The sequence below is a fragment of the Schistocerca gregaria genome, chromosome 2 (genome assembly GCF_023897955.1).
Source record: "Schistocerca gregaria isolate iqSchGreg1 chromosome 2, iqSchGreg1.2, whole genome shotgun sequence".
Taxonomy (NCBI): Eukaryota; Metazoa; Arthropoda; class Insecta; order Orthoptera; family Acrididae; genus Schistocerca; species Schistocerca gregaria.
In genome coordinates, this window is record NC_064921.1 from 716,029,307 (window position 1) to 716,044,866 (window position 15,560).

Genomic DNA, 15,560 nt, shown 5'->3' on the forward strand with positions numbered 1-15,560 from the left:
AATATACTGCAAGCAAAACTTCCAAACACGACTCCTGAAGGCGTCGGTGCCTTAAGAATTATTCCGTGCAGCAATGATCATCTACGAAGAGCCAACTGTATGTGTCGCTCCACCACGCAACTTTTTTTGATATCGTTTTACCTAAATTTCCATTACCTGTTCGTTACAAGAATACCGTGTGGCTTTCAACTGGTCTGCTTCGTCCAGCAGCGATAGTAGTAACTAAACCGACCACAGTATCATTAAAAGTAGGTCAGACACAAAAGTCGGAGTTGCTCTGTAGCTCATGTTATTCTGCTTTCAAATGCAATTGTATGGCTGGGAGTAAGGGCGTACTCCTGTAATGCAGGCGTCCGGGAGGCCGTTTCTGTGGGAGACATCTGGGAACAACTACAGACACGGCCGTTTCATTAGCTCAGGAACGACCGCGATGCTCTTATCGAGCTCTGCAGATTGACCGGACTGCAGTGCGGAATTTTCTGCTAGTGGTGGCTCGGGGTTAAGAGAAGTCGGGAGGTGTGAGCAAAACTACATCGGGAAACCGAAACAGACGACTCATAACGAAAAGATTGCGGAATGTACTGCAAAAGCAAACGTTGGAGAAGACGAACTCTGAAGCCGTCGGTGCTTTAACAATCATTCCGTGCAGCAACGATAATCTGGGAAGAGCGAAGGGTGGGTTCCGCTCGACCACACAACAAATTTTATATAATGTTCTACTTGTTCTAAATTTGCGTTTCCAGATCATCAGTAAAATACTGTGTGATTTACACCTGGCTTGCTTCTTCCAAAAGCGATATTAAGAAATACATCGACTGCAACGTCATTAGGGGTCGCGGGTCCGGGCGCCGGCGCGCCAGCGGCGGCCTGTCGGGGCTGCTGGTGCCTCCATGTAGAGCTACCGCTGGGCCCGGGCTCCTTGCCGCTAACGAAGTGATTGCTTTTGGTGACATCATATGCAATAGCGACTGCGCGAATTGACGGTGGCTCGTACGGAAAGCAAGTGTAGCTGATGCTACCGAGGACTCGGCCGCGAGCTTGTCCGACGACTTCTTGGGCTCTTATTCGTGGTGGCATTCAGACAGGCAAGGGTGCTGTCGATTGTTGCGTACGAATGCGAAATACCTGCATTGTGCGTTTCCGCAAAGTGATTTTTACGCCAAAGTTGTGATCGTCCTGCAAGTTGTGTCACATGTGGATCTCAGAGCTTAGCAGTTTCCGTGGTGTAGCGGTTATCACGTCTGCCTAACAGGCAGAAGGTCTCCGTTTCGATTCCGGGCGTAATCACTTTTTCGTCGCACTCAACAAGACACTTGCTACAATCTCTACTGTGAACATTTAAATCAATTTCAAACGTCCAACCACCAGGCTGCAGAAGGCTCAAATGATACGTGAAACTCTTTCAGAACCGGCTACTTGGTTTTTGTGCTTACCTGGAGGGCAGGAAATGCGCGGAACAGCCGCCGGCATGCCGGTAGTCGCCACACGTTTGCACAAAACGCGAGGGCTCGTCCGGGATTTGAACCCGGGACCTCCTGCAACCGAAGCAGGAATCATACCCCTAGACCAACGAGCCTTCTCGATGCACATGACTATCGCCTCCGTTCTTGGTATCACCGTGCAGAGCTGCTGCTCACCCAGCGTTCTCCCTGGCTGTTGCGGTTTGATTGTTTTTATCGTTGTCTTTTACTATAGCAACTTCTAGAATCGGACGGAGCTCGTAGCCGATGCCCTTGCTTACGCAGGAAAAATCTGTTGGAGCTACGGTTTTCCAGGTAGTACAACGGCAAAACCGTCGTTTCCGTGGTGTAGCGGTTATCACGTCTGCTTTACACGCAGAAGGTCCCCGGTTCGATCCCGGGCGGAAGCACGACTTTTCTTTAAACCCGTTTTCGGATTCCATTTCCGAGATAACGTCACGTCTGCGTGTGCGGGATAATAAATGTCGTGTGCTACACCGATATCGCCTCATTTTACTGTCAAATGCTCTTGCTCCCATAGTGCACCGGTATTCAGTAACTCAGAACGCTCGTAGCTCCATTCTGGCCTGCAAAATTTACTATCCATTTCTTCAAGACTACTTCAAGTTCGCTTCATACTGGCTTTCCTGATCTCTTTGCACTCGCCTTGTCACAACTCTGTTGAAGTGTGAACGTAACTAATAGTGAGAAACTCTTAACTACGCTCAGTCTTGTATCCCACTCTTTGGTTGACGTTGTCGCTAATCAGATGAAGGTAGACTGCTCCACGATTGAGCTTCGTCTCCACTCACGGTGCACACGTTCTGCAAAGACAACCTTTGTTTTCCGTTGCATGCAAGATTACTGTCGGCTCTTCTACAGAAATCGACCTATGTAATTTACTGGTATCAGATTCTTGCCATATCAAACGGTCCCTTCATGACCGTAGGGCCACACACAGCGTGCTGCGGCACGCATCTGTTCTTCATTGCAGAGCTACAAACGTGGGTGAGCTCCACCTACTCTTCAGCACGGTCAAAACGGTAGGGCTCGTCCGGGATTTGAACCCGGGACCTCCTGCACCCAAAGCAGGAATCATACCCCTAGACCAACGAGCCATTTGCCGGTGGCAGTGAAGGTAATCCCAAGCAGTCCAGCTCCGAGGAACACAAACTATCATGAAAATCAGGAAGAAAAGCGCTTTCTGAAGGCAGCGCCCACCACTGATGGAAAGAATATTAAAGGCAATGAATGTAGAGTGAATAATTTCATCGCGCTCTGCAGATGAACAGACGGTGGTGTTTCACTTTCGTCATGTGCTTTCTTAGCATCAAGGGAAGGCAAATGCACTAAACAAAAGAACACCGGGAATCCGAAACACCAACTCATAACGAAAAGATAGCCGAATATACTGCAAGCAAAATTTCCAAACACGACTCCTGAAGGCGTCGGTGCCTTAAGAATTATTCCGTGCAGCAATGATCATCTACGAAGAGCCAACTGTATGTGTCGCTCCACCACGCAACTTTTTTTGATATCGTTTTACCTAAATTTCCATTACCTGTTCGTTACAAGAATACCGTGTGGCTTTCAACTGGTCTGCTTCGTCCAGCAGCGATAGTAGTAACTAAACCGACCACAGTATCATTAAAAGTAGGTCAGACACAAAAGTCGGAGTTGCTCTGTAGCTCATGTTATTCTGCTTTCAAATGCAATTGTATGGCTGGGAGTAGGGGCGTACTCCTGTAATGCAGGCGTCCGGGAGGCCGTTTCTGTGGGAGACATCTGGGAACAACTACAGACACGGCCGTTTCATTAGCTCAGGAACGACCGCGATGCTCTTATCGAGCTCTGCAGATTGACCGGACTGCAGTGCGGAATTTTCTGCTAGTTGTGGCTCGGGGTTAAGAGAAGTCGGGAGGTGTGAGCAAAACTACATCGGGAAACCGAAACAGACGACTCATAACGAAAAGATTGCGGAATGTACTGCAAAAGCAAACGTTGGAGAAGACGAACTCTGAAGCCGTCGGTGCTTTAACAATCATTCCGTGCAGCAACGATAATCTGGGAAGAGCGAAGGGTGGGTTCCGCTCGACCACACAACAAATTTTATATAATGTTCTACTTGTTCTAAATTTGCGTTTCCAGATCATCAGTAAAATACTGTGTGATTTACACCTGGCTTGCTTCTTCCAAAAGCGATATTAAGAAATACATCGACTGCAACGTCATTAGGGGTCGCGGGTCCGGGCGCCGGCGCGCCAGCGGCGGCCTGTCGGGGCTGCTGGTGCCTCCATGTAGAGCTACCGCTGGGCCCGGGCTCCTTGCCGCTAACGAAGTGATTGCTTTTGGTGACATCATATGCAATAGCGACTGCGCGAATTGACGGTGGCTCGTACGGAAAGCAAGAGTAGCTGATGCTACCGAGGACTCGGCCGCGAGCTTGTCCGACGACGTCTTGGGCTCTTATTCGTGGTGGCATTCAGACGGGCAAGGGTGCTGTCGATTGTTGCGTACGAATGCGAAATACCTGCATTGTGCGTTTCCGCAAAGTGATTTTTACGCCAAAGTTGTGATCGTCCTGCAAGTTGTGTCACATGTGGATCTCAGAGCTTAGCAGTTTCCGTGGTGTAGCGGTTATCACGTCTGCCTAACAGGCAGAAGGTCTCCGTTTCGATTCCGGGCGTAATCACTTTTTCGTCGCACTCAACAAGACACTTGCTACAATCTCTACTGTGAACATTTAAATCAATTTCAAACGTCCAACCACCAGGCTGCAGATGGCTCAAATGATACGTGAAACTCTTTCAGAACCGGCTACTTGGTTTTTGTGCTTACCTGGAGGGCAGGAAATGCGCGGAACAGCCGCCGGCATGCCGGTAGTCGCCACACGTTTGCACAAAACGCGAGGGCTCGTCCGGGATTTGAACCCGGGACCTCCTGCAACCGAAGCAGGAATCATACCCCTAGACCAACGAGCCTTCTCGATGCACATGACTATCGCCTCCGTTCTTGGTATCACCGTGCAGAGCTGCTGCTCACCCAGCGTTCTCCCTGGCTGTTGCGGTTTGATTGTTTTTATCGTTGTCTTTTACTATAGCAACTTCTAGAATCGGACGGAGCTCGTAGCCGATGCCCTTGCTTACGCAGGAAAAATCTGTTGGAGCTACGGTTTTCCAGGTAGTACAACGGCAAAACCGTCGTTTCCGTGGTGTAGCGGTTATCACGTCTGCTTTACACGCAGAAGGTCCCCGGTTCGATCCCGGGCGGAAGCACGACTTTTCTTTAAACCCGTTTTCGGATTCCATTTCCGAGATAACGTCACGTCTGCGTGTGCGGGATAATAAATGTCGTGTGCTACACCGATATCGCCTCATTTTACTGTCAAATGCTCTTGCTCCCATAGTGCACCGGTATTCAGTAACTCAGAACGCTCGTAGCTCCATTCTGGCCTGCAAAATTTACTATCCATTTCTTCAAGACTACTTCAAGTTCGCTTCATACTGGCTTTCCTGATCTCTTTGCACTCGCCTTGTCACAACTCTGTTGAAGTGTGAACGTAACTAATAGTGAGAAACTCTTAACTACGCTCAGTCTTGTATCCCACTCTTTGGTTGACGTTGTCGCTAATCAGATGAAGGTAGACTGCTCCACGATTGAGCTTCGTCTCCACTCACGGTGCACACGTTCTGCAAAGACAACCTTTGTTTTCCGTTGCATGCAAGATTACTGTCGGCTCTTCTACAGAAATCGACCTATGTAATTTACTGGTATCAGATTCTTGCGATATCAAACGGTCCCTTCATGACCGTAGGGCCACACACAGCGTGCTGCGGCACGCATCTGTTCTTCATTGCAGAGCTACAAACGTGGGTGAGCTCCACCTACTCTTCAGCACGGTCAAAACGGTAGGGCTCGTCCGGGATTTGAACCCGGGACCTCCTGCACCCAAAGCAGGAATCATACCCCTAGACCAACGAGCCACTTGTCGGTGGCAGTGAAGGTAATCCCAAGCAGTCCAGCTCCGAGGAACACAAACTATCATGAAAATCAGGAAGAAAAGCGCTTTCTGAAGGCAGCGCCCACCACTGATGGAAAGAATATTAAAGGCAATGAATGTAGAGTGAATAATTTCATCGCGCTCTGCAGATGAACAGACGGTGGTGTTTCACTTTCGTCATGTGCTTTCTTAGCATCAAGGGAAGGCAAATGCACTAAACAAAAGAACACCGGGAATCCGAAACACCAACTCATAACGAAAAGATAGCCGAATATACTGCAAGCAAAATTTCCAAACACGACTCCTGAAGGCGTCGGTGCCTTAAGAATTATTCCGTGCAGCAATGATCATCTACGAAGAGCCAACTGTATGTGTCGCTCCACCACGCAACTTTTTTTGATATCGTTTTACCTAAATTTCCATTACCTGTTCGTTACAAGAATACCGTGTGGCTTTCAACTGGTCTGCTTCGTCCAGCAGCGATAGTAGTAACTAAACCGACCACAGTATCATTAAAAGTAGGTCAGACACAAAAGTCGGAGTTGCTCTGTAGCTCATGTTATTCTGCTTTCAAATGCAATTGTATGGCTGGGAGTAGGGGCGTACTCCTGTAATGCAGGCGTCCGGGAGGCCGTTTCTGTGGGAGACATCTGGGAACAACTACAGACACGGCCGTTTCATTAGCTCAGGAACGACCGCGATGCTCTTATCGAGCTCTGCAGATTGACCGGACTGCAGTGCGGAATTTTCTGCTAGTTGTGGCTCGGGGTTAAGAGAAGTCGGGAGGTGTGAGCAAAACTACATCGGGAAACCGAAACAGACGACTCATAACGAAAAGATTGCGGAATGTACTGCAAAAGCAAACGTTGGAGAAGACGAACTCTGAAGCCGTCGGTGCTTTAACAATCATTCCGTGCAGCAACGATAATCTGGGAAGAGCGAAGGGTGGGTTCCGCTCGACCACACAACAAATTTTATATAATGTTCTACTTGTTCTAAATTTGCGTTTCCAGATCATCAGTAAAATACTGTGTGATTTACACCTGGCTTGCTTCTTCCAAAAGCGATATTAAGAAATACATCGACTGCAACGTCATTAGGGGTCGCGGGTCCGGGCGCCGGCGCGCCAGCGGCGGCCTGTCGGGGCTGCTGGTGCCTCCATGTAGAGCTACCGCTGGGCCCGGGCTCCTTGCCGCTAACGAAGTGATTGCTTTTGGTGACATCATATGCAATAGCGACTGCGCGAATTGACGGTGGCTCGTACGGAAAGCAAGAGTAGCTGATGCTACCGAGGACTCGGCCGCGAGCTTGTCCGACGACGTCTTGGGCTCTTATTCGTGGTGGCATTCAGACAGGCAAGGGTGCTGTCGATTGTTGCGTACGAATGCGAAATACCTGCATTGTGCGTTTCCGCAAAGTGATTTTTACGCCAAAGTTGTGATCGTCCTGCAAGTTGTGTCACATGTGGATCTCACAGCTTAGCAGTTTCCGTGGTGTAGCGGTTATCACGTCTGCCTAACAGGCAGAAGGTCTCCTTTTCGATTCCGGGCGTAATCACTTTTTCGTCGCACTCAACAAGACACTTGCTACAATCTCTACTGTGAACATTTAAATCAATTTCAAACGTCCAACCACCAGGCTGCAGATGGCTCAAATGATACGTGAAACTCTTTCAGAACCGGCTACTTGGTTTTTGTGCTTACCTGGAGGGCAGGAAATGCGCGGAACAGCCGCCGGCATGCCGGTAGTCGCCACACGTTTGCACAAAACGCGAGGGCTCGTCCGGGATTTGAACCCGGGTCCTCCTGCAACCGAAGCAGGAATCATACCCCTAGACCAACGAGCCTTCTCGATGCACATGACTATCGCCTCCGTTCTTGGTATCACCGTGCAGAGCTGCTGCTCACCCAGCGTTCTCCCTGGCTGTTGCGGTTTGATTGTTTTTATCGTTGTCTTTTACTATAGCAACTTCTAGAATCGGACGGAGCTCGTAGCCGATGCCCTTGCTTACGCAGGAAAAATCTGTTGGAGCTACGGTTTTCCAGGTAGTACAACGGCAAAACCGTCGTTTCCGTGGTGTAGCGGTTATCACGTCTGCTTTACACGCAGAAGGTCCCCGGTTCGATCCCGGGCGGAAGCACGACTTTTCTTTAAACCCGTTTTCGGATTCCATTTCCGAGATAACGTCACGTCTGCGTGTGCGGGATAATAAATGTCGTGTGCTACACCGATATCGCCTCATTTTACTGTCAAATGCTCTTGCTCCCATAGTGCACCGGTATTCAGTAACTCAGAACGCTCGTAGCTCCATTCTGGCCTGCAAAATTTACTATCCATTTCTTCAAGACTACTTCAAGTTCGCTTCATACTGGCTTTCCTGATCTCTTTGCACTCGCCTTGTCACAACTCTGTTGAAGTGTGAACGTAACTAATAGTGAGAAACTCTTAACTACGCTCAGTCTTGTATCCCACTCTTTGGTTGACGTTGTCGCTAATCAGATGAAGGTAGACTGCTCCACGATTGAGCTTCGTCTCCACTCACGGTGCACACGTTCTGCAAAGACAACCTTTGTTTTCCGTTGCATGCAAGATTACTGTCGGCTCTTCTACAGAAATCGACCTATGTAATTTACTGGTATCAGATTCTTGCCATATCAAACGGTCCCTTCATGACCGTAGGGCCACACACAGCGTGCTGCGGCACGCATCTGTTCTTCATTGCAGAGCTACAAACGTGGGTGAGCTCCACCTACTCTTCAGCACGGTCAAAACGGTAGGGCTCGTCCGGGATTTGAACCCGGGACCTCCTGCACCCAAAGCAGGAATCATACCCCTAGACCAACGAGCCATTTGCCGGTGGCAGTGAAGGTAATCCCAAGCAGTCCAGCTCCGAGGAACACAAACTATCATGAAAATCAGGAAGAAAAGCGCTTTCTGAAGGCAGCGCCCACCACTGATGGAAAGAATATTAAAGGCAATGAATGTAGAGTGAATAATTTCATCGCGCTCTGCAGATGAACAGACGGTGGTGTTTCACTTTCGTCATGTGCTTTCTTAGCATCAAGGGAAGGCAAATGCACTAAACAAAAGAACACCGGGAATCCGAAACACCAACTCATAACGAAAAGATAGCCGAATATACTGCAAGCAAAATTTCCAAACACGACTCCTGAAGGCGTCGGTGCCTTAAGAATTATTCCGTGCAGCAATGATCATCTACGAAGAGCCAACTGTATGTGTCGCTCCACCACGCAACTTTTTTTGATATCGTTTTACCTAAATTTCCATTACCTGTTCGTTACAAGAATACCGTGTGGCTTTCAACTGGTCTGCTTCGTCCAGCAGCGATAGTAGTAACTAAACCGACCACAGTATCATTAAAAGTAGGTCAGACACAAAAGTCGGAGTTGCTCTGTAGCTCATGTTATTCTGCTTTCAAATGCAATTGTATGGCTGGGAGTAGGGGCGTACTCCTGTAATGCAGGCGTCCGGGAGGCCGTTTCTGTGGGAGACATCTGGGAACAACTACAGACACGGCCGTTTCATTAGCTCAGGAACGACCGCGATGCTCTTATCGAGCTCTGCAGATTGACCGGACTGCAGTGCGGAATTTTCTGCTAGTTGTGGCTCGGGGTTAAGAGAAGTCGGGAGGTGTGAGCAAAACTACATCGGGAAACCGAAACAGACGACTCATAACGAAAAGATTGCGGAATGTACTGCAAAAGCAAACGTTGGAGAAGACGAACTCTGAAGCCGTCGGTGCTTTAACAATCATTCCGTGCAGCAACGATAATCTGGGAAGAGCGAAGGGTGGGTTCCGCTCGACCACACAACAAATTTTATATAATGTTCTACTTGTTCTAAATTTGCGTTTCCAGATCATCAGTAAAATACTGTGTGATTTACACCTGGCTTGCTTCTTCCAAAAGCGATATTAAGAAATACATCGACTGCAACGTCATTAGGGGTCGCGGGTCCGGGCGCCGGCGCGCCAGCGGCGGCCTGTCGGGGCTGCTGGTGCCTCCATGTAGAGCTACCGCTGGGCCCGGGCTCCTTGCCGCTAACGAAGTGATTGCTTTTGGTGACATCATATGCAATAGCGACTGCGCGAATTGACGGTGGCTCGTACGGAAAGCAAGAGTAGCTGATGCTACCGAGGACTCGGCCGCGAGCTTGTCCGACGACGTCTTGGGCTCTTATTCGTGGTGGCATTCAGACAGGCAAGGGTGCTGTCGATTGTTGCGTACGAATGCGAAATACCTGCATTGTGCGTTTCCGCAAAGTGATTTTTACGCCAAAGTTGTGATCGTCCTGCAAGTTGTGTCACATGTGGATCTCAGAGCTTAGCAGTTTCCGTGGTGTAGCGGTTATCACGTCTGCCTAACAGGCAGAAGGTCTCCGTTTCGATTCCGGGCGTAATCACTTTTTCGTCGCACTCAACAAGACACTTGCTACAATCTCTACTGTGAACATTTAAATCAATTTCAAACGTCCAACCACCAGGCTGCAGATGGCTCAAATGATACGTGAAACTCTTTCAGAACCGGCTACTTGGTTTTTGTGCTTACCTGGAGGGCAGGAAATGCGCGGAACAGCCGCCGGCATGCCGGTAGTCGCCACACGTTTGCACAAAACGCGAGGGCTCGTCCGGGATTTGAACCCGGGACCTCCTGCAACCGAAGCAGGAATCATACCCCAAGACCAACGAGCCTTCTCGATGCACATGACTATCGCCTCCGTTCTTGGTATCACCGTGCAGAGCTGCTGCTCACCCAGCGATCTCCCTGGCTGTTGCGGTTTGATTGTTTTTATCGTTGTCTTTTACTATAGCAACTTCTAGAATCGGACGGAGCTCGTAGCCGATGCCCTTGCTTACGCAGGAAAAATCTGTTGGAGCTACGGTTTTCCAGGTAGTACAACGGCAAAACCGTCGTTTCCGTGGTGTAGCGGTTATCACGTCTGCTTTACACGCAGAAGGTCCCCGGTTCGATCCCGGGCGGAAGCACGACTTTTCTTTAAACCCGTTTTCGGATTCCATTTCCGAGATAACGTCACGTCTGCGTGTGCGGGATAATAAATGTCGTGTGCTACACCGATATCGCCTCATTTTACTGTCAAATGCTCTTGCTCCCATAGTGCACCGGTATTCAGTAACTCAGAACGCTCGTAGCTCCATTCTGGCCTGCAAAATTTACTATCCATTTCTTCAAGACTACTTCAAGTTCGCTTCATACTGGCTTTCCTGATCTCTTTGCACTCGCCTTGTCACAACTCTGTTGAAGTGTGAACGTAACTAATAGTGAGAAACTCTTAACTACGCTCAGTCTTGTATCCCACTCTTTGGTTGACGTTGTCGCTAATCAGATGAAGGTAGACTGCTCCACAATTGAGCTTCGTCTCCACTCACGGTGCACACGTTCTGCAAAGACAACCTTTGTTTTCCGTTGCATGCAAGATTACTGTCGGCTCTTCTACAGAAATCGACCTATGTAATTTACTGGTATCAGATTCTTGCCATATCAAACGGTCCCTTCATGACCGTAGGGCCACACACAGCGTGCTGCGGCACGCATCTGTTCTTCATTGCAGAGCTACAAACGTGGGTGAGCTCCACCTACTCTTCAGCACGGTCAAAACGGTAGGGCTCGTCCGGGATTTGAACCCGGGACCTCCTGCACCCAAAGCAGGAATCATACCCCTAGACCAACGAGCCACTTGCCGGTGGCAGTGAAGGTAATCCCAAGCAGTCCAGCTCCGAGGAACACAAACTATCATGAAAATCAGAAAGAAAAGCGCTTTCTGAAGGCAGCGCCCACCACTGATGGAAAGAATATTAAAGGCAATGAATGTAGAGTGAATAATTTCATCGCGCTCTGCAGATGAACAGACGGTGGTGTTTCACTTTCGTCATGTGCTTTCTTAGCATCAAGGGAAGGCAAATGCACTAAACAAAAGAACACCGGGAATCCGAAACACCAACTCATAACGAAAAGATAGCCGAATATACTGCAAGCAAAATTTCCAAACACGACTCCTGAAGGCGTCGGTGCCTTAAGAATTATTCCGTGCAGCAATGATCATCTACGAAGAGCCAACTGTATGTGTCGCTCCACCACGCAACTTTTTTTGATATCGTTTTACCTAAATTTCCATTACCTGTTCGTTACAAGAATACCGTGTGGCTTTCAACTGGTCTGCTTCGTCCAGCAGCGATAGTAGTAACTAAACCGACCACAGTATCATTAAAAGTAGGTCAGACACAAAAGTCGGAGTTGCTCTGTAGCTCATGTTATTCTGCTTTCAAATGCAATTGTATGGCTGGGAGTAGGGGCGTACTCCTGTAATGCAGGCGTCCGGGAGGCCGTTTCTGTGGGAGACATCTGGGAACAACTACAGACACGGCCGTTTCATTAGCTCAGGAACGACCGCGATGCTCTTATCGAGCTCTGCAGATTGACCGGACTGCAGTGCGGAATTTTCTGCTAGTTGTGGCTCGGGGTTAAGAGAAGTCGGGAGGTGTGAGCAAAACTACATCGGGAAACCGAAACAGACGACTCATAACGAAAAGATTGCGGAATGTACTGCAAAAGCAAACGTTGGAGAAGACGAACTCTGAAGCCGTCGGTGCTTTAACAATCATTCCGTGCAGCAACGATAATCTGGGAAGAGCGAAGGGTGGGTTCCGCTCGACCACACAACAAATTTTATATAATGTTCTACTTGTTCTAAATTTGCGTTTCCAGATCATCAGTAAAATACTGTGTGATTTACACCTGGCTTGCTTCTTCCAAAAGCGATATTAAGAAATACATCGACTGCAACGTCATTAGGGGTCGCGGGTCCGGGCGCCGGCGCGCCAGCGGCGGCCTGTCGGGGCTGCTGGTGCCTCCATGTAGAGCTACCGCTGGGCCCGGGCTCCTTGCCGCTAACGAAGTGATTGCTTTTGGTGACATCATATGCAATAGCGACTGCGCGAATTGACGGTGGCTCGTACGGAAAGCAAGAGTAGCTGATGCTACCGAGGACTCGGCCGCGAGCTTGTCCGACGACGTCTTGGGCTCTTATTCGTGGTGGCATTCAGACAGGCAAGGGTGCTGTCGATTGTTGCGTACGAATGCGAAATACCTGCATTGTGCGTTTCCGCAAAGTGATTTTTACGCCAAAGTTGTGATCGTCCTGCAAGTTGTGTCACATGTGGATCTCAGAGCTTAGCAGTTTCCGTGGTGTAGCGGTTATCACGTCTGCCTAACAGGCAGAAGGTCTCCGTTTCGATTCCGGGCGTAATCACTTTTTCGTCGCACTCAACAAGACACTTGCTACAATCTCTACTGTGAACATTTAAATCAATTTCAAACGTCCAACCACCAGGCTGCAGATGGCTCAAATGATACGTGAAACTCTTTCAGAACCGGCTACTTGGTTTTTGTGCTTACCTGGAGGGCAGGAAATGCGCGGAACAGCCGCCGGCATGCCGGTAGTCGCCACACGTTTGCACAAAACGCGAGGGCTCGTCCGGGATTTGAACCCGGGACCTCCTGCAACCGAAGCAGGAATCATACCCCAAGACCAACGAGCCTTCTCGATGCACATGACTATCGCCTCCGTTCTTGGTATCACCGTGCAGAGCTGCTGCTCACCCAGCGATCTCCCTGGCTGTTGCGGTTTGATTGTTTTTATCGTTGTCTTTTACTATAGCAACTTCTAGAATCGGACGGAGCTCGTAGCCGATGCCCTTGCTTACGCAGGAAAAATCTGTTGGAGCTACGGTTTTCCAGGTAGTACAACGGCAAAACCGTCGTTTCCGTGGTGTAGCGGTTATCACGTCTGCTTTACACGCAGAAGGTCCCCGGTTCGATCCCGGGCGGAAGCACGACTTTTCTTTAAACCCGTTTTCGGATTCCATTTCCGAGATAACGTCACGTCTGCGTGTGCGGGATAATAAATGTCGTGTGCTACACCGATATCGCCTCATTTTACTGTCAAATGCTCTTGCTCCCATAGTGCACCGGTATTCAGTAACTCAGAACGCTCGTAGCTCCATTCTGGCCTGCAAAATTTACTATCCATTTCTTCAAGACTACTTCAAGTTCGCTTCATACTGGCTTTCCTGATCTCTTTGCACTCGCCTTGTCACAACTCTGTTGAAGTGTGAACGTAACTAATAGTGAGAAACTCTTAACTACGCTCAGTCTTGTATCCCACTCTTTGGTTGACGTTGTCGCTAATCAGATGAAGGTAGACTGCTCCACAATTGAGCTTCGTCTCCACTCACGGTGCACACGTTCTGCAAAGACAACCTTTGTTTTCCGTTGCATGCAAGATTACTGTCGGCTCTTCTACAGAAATCGACCTATGTAATTTACTGGTATCAGATTCTTGCCATATCAAACGGTCCCTTCATGACCGTAGGGCCACACACAGCGTGCTGCGGCACGCATCTGTTCTTCATTGCAGAGCTACAAACGTGGGTGAGCTCCACCTACTCTTCAGCACGGTCAAAACGGTAGGGCTCGTCCGGGATTTGAACCCGGGACCTCCTGCACCCAAAGCAGGAATCATACCCCTAGACCAACGAGCCACTTGCCGGTGGCAGTGAAGGTAATCCCAAGCAGTCCAGCTCCGAGGAACACAAACTTTCATGTAAATCAGAAAGAAAAGCGCTTTCTGAAGGCAGCGCCCACCACTGATGGAAAGAATATTAAAGGCAATGAATGTAGAGTGAATAATTTCATCGCGCTCTGCAGATGAACAGACGGTGGTGTTTCACTTTCGTCATGTGCTTTCTTAGCATCAAGGGAAGGCAAATGCACTAAACAAAAGAACACCGGGAATCCGAAACACCAACTCATAACGAAAAGATAGCCGAATATACTGCAAGCAAAACTTCCAAACACGACTCCTGAAGGCGTCGGTGCCTTAAGAATTATTCCGTGCAGCAATGATCATCTACGAAGAGCCAACTGTATGTGTCGCTCCACCACGCAACTTTTTTTGATATCGTTTTACCTAAATTTCCATTACCTGTTCGTTACAAGAATACCGTGTGGCTTTCAACTGGTCTGCTTCGTCCAGCAGCGATAGTAGTAACTAAACCGACCACAGTATCATTAAAAGTAGGTCAGACACAAAAGTCGGAGTTGCTCTGTAGCTCATGTTATTCTGCTTTCAAATGCAATTGTATGGCTGGGAGTAGGGGCGTACTCCTGTAATGCAGGCGTCCGGGAGGCCGTTTCTGTGGGAGACATCTGGGAACAACTACAGACACGGCCGTTTCATTAGCTCAGGAACGACCGCGATGCTCTTATCGAGCTCTGCAGATTGACCGGACTGCAGTGCGGAATTTTCTGCTAGTGGTGGCTCGGGGTTAAGAGAAGTCGGGAGGTGTGAGCAAAACTACATCGGGAAACCGAAACAGACGACTCATAACGAAAAGATTGCGGAATGTACTGCAAAAGCAAACGTTGGAGAAGACGAACTCTGAAGCCGTCGGTGCTTTAACAATCATTCCGTGCAGCAACGATAATCTGGGAAGAGCGAAGGGTGGGTTCCGCTCGACCACACAACAAATTTTATATAATGTTCTACTTGTTCTAAATTTGCGTTTCCAGATCATCAGTAAAATACTGTGTGATTTACACCTGGCTTGCTTCTTCCAAAAGCGATATTAAGAAATACATCGACTGCAACGTCATTAGGGGTCGCGGGTCGGGGCGCCGGCGCGCCAGCGGCGGCCTGTCGGGGCTGCTGGTGCCTCCATGTAGAGCTACCGCTGGGCCCGGGCTCCTTGCCGCTAACGAAGTGATTGCTTTTGGTGACATCATATGCAATAGCGACTGCGCGAATTGACGGTAGCTCGTACGGAAAGCAAGAGTAGCTGATGCTACCGAGGACTCGGGCGCGAGCTTGTCCGACGACTTCTTGGGCTCTTATTCGTGGTGGCATTCAGACAGGCAAGGGTGCTGTCGATTGTTGCGTACGAATGCGAAATACCTGCATTGTGCGTTTCCGCAAAGTGATTTTTACGCCAAAGTTGTGATCGTCCTGCAAGTTGTGTCACATGTGGATCTCAGAGCTTAGCAGTTTCCGTGGTGTAGCGGTTA

General features: G+C 49.1%; 15 non-coding genes across 15 annotated transcripts; 5 read left to right on the forward strand and 10 right to left on the reverse strand.

The window, feature by feature from the left end:
• Window positions 1-1,504: 1,504 nt before the first annotated feature.
• Trnap-cgg (transfer RNA proline (anticodon CGG)) lies at window positions 1,505-1,576 on the reverse strand. The gene has a single exon. It is a non-coding gene; the product is annotated as a tRNA-Pro (tRNA).
• Window positions 1,577-1,797: 221 nt separating this feature from the next.
• Window positions 1,798-1,870, forward strand: Trnav-uac (transfer RNA valine (anticodon UAC)). The gene has a single exon. It is a non-coding gene; the product is annotated as a tRNA-Val (tRNA).
• Window positions 1,871-2,506: 636 nt separating this feature from the next.
• Trnap-ugg (transfer RNA proline (anticodon UGG)) lies at window positions 2,507-2,578 on the reverse strand. The gene has a single exon. It is a non-coding gene; the product is annotated as a tRNA-Pro (tRNA).
• A 1,791-nt stretch (window positions 2,579-4,369) lies between these two features.
• Window positions 4,370-4,441, reverse strand: Trnap-cgg (transfer RNA proline (anticodon CGG)). The gene has a single exon. It is a non-coding gene; the product is annotated as a tRNA-Pro (tRNA).
• Window positions 4,442-4,662: 221 nt separating this feature from the next.
• On the forward strand, window positions 4,663-4,735 carry Trnav-uac (transfer RNA valine (anticodon UAC)). The gene has a single exon. It is a non-coding gene; the product is annotated as a tRNA-Val (tRNA).
• Window positions 4,736-5,371: 636 nt separating this feature from the next.
• Window positions 5,372-5,443, reverse strand: Trnap-ugg (transfer RNA proline (anticodon UGG)). The gene has a single exon. It is a non-coding gene; the product is annotated as a tRNA-Pro (tRNA).
• A 1,791-nt stretch (window positions 5,444-7,234) lies between these two features.
• Window positions 7,235-7,306, reverse strand: Trnap-cgg (transfer RNA proline (anticodon CGG)). The gene has a single exon. It is a non-coding gene; the product is annotated as a tRNA-Pro (tRNA).
• Window positions 7,307-7,527: 221 nt separating this feature from the next.
• On the forward strand, window positions 7,528-7,600 carry Trnav-uac (transfer RNA valine (anticodon UAC)). Its single transcript has one exon. It is a non-coding gene; the product is annotated as a tRNA-Val (tRNA).
• A 636-nt stretch (window positions 7,601-8,236) lies between these two features.
• Trnap-ugg (transfer RNA proline (anticodon UGG)) lies at window positions 8,237-8,308 on the reverse strand. Its single transcript has one exon. It is a non-coding gene; the product is annotated as a tRNA-Pro (tRNA).
• A 1,791-nt stretch (window positions 8,309-10,099) lies between these two features.
• Window positions 10,100-10,171, reverse strand: Trnap-cgg (transfer RNA proline (anticodon CGG)). Its single transcript has one exon. It is a non-coding gene; the product is annotated as a tRNA-Pro (tRNA).
• Window positions 10,172-10,392: 221 nt separating this feature from the next.
• On the forward strand, window positions 10,393-10,465 carry Trnav-uac (transfer RNA valine (anticodon UAC)). Its single transcript has one exon. It is a non-coding gene; the product is annotated as a tRNA-Val (tRNA).
• Window positions 10,466-11,101: 636 nt separating this feature from the next.
• Trnap-ugg (transfer RNA proline (anticodon UGG)) lies at window positions 11,102-11,173 on the reverse strand. Its single transcript has one exon. It is a non-coding gene; the product is annotated as a tRNA-Pro (tRNA).
• Window positions 11,174-12,964: 1,791 nt separating this feature from the next.
• Trnap-cgg (transfer RNA proline (anticodon CGG)) lies at window positions 12,965-13,036 on the reverse strand. The gene has a single exon. It is a non-coding gene; the product is annotated as a tRNA-Pro (tRNA).
• A 221-nt stretch (window positions 13,037-13,257) lies between these two features.
• On the forward strand, window positions 13,258-13,330 carry Trnav-uac (transfer RNA valine (anticodon UAC)). The gene has a single exon. It is a non-coding gene; the product is annotated as a tRNA-Val (tRNA).
• A 636-nt stretch (window positions 13,331-13,966) lies between these two features.
• Trnap-ugg (transfer RNA proline (anticodon UGG)) lies at window positions 13,967-14,038 on the reverse strand. The gene has a single exon. It is a non-coding gene; the product is annotated as a tRNA-Pro (tRNA).
• Between the last annotated feature and the right edge of the window lie 1,522 nt (window positions 14,039-15,560).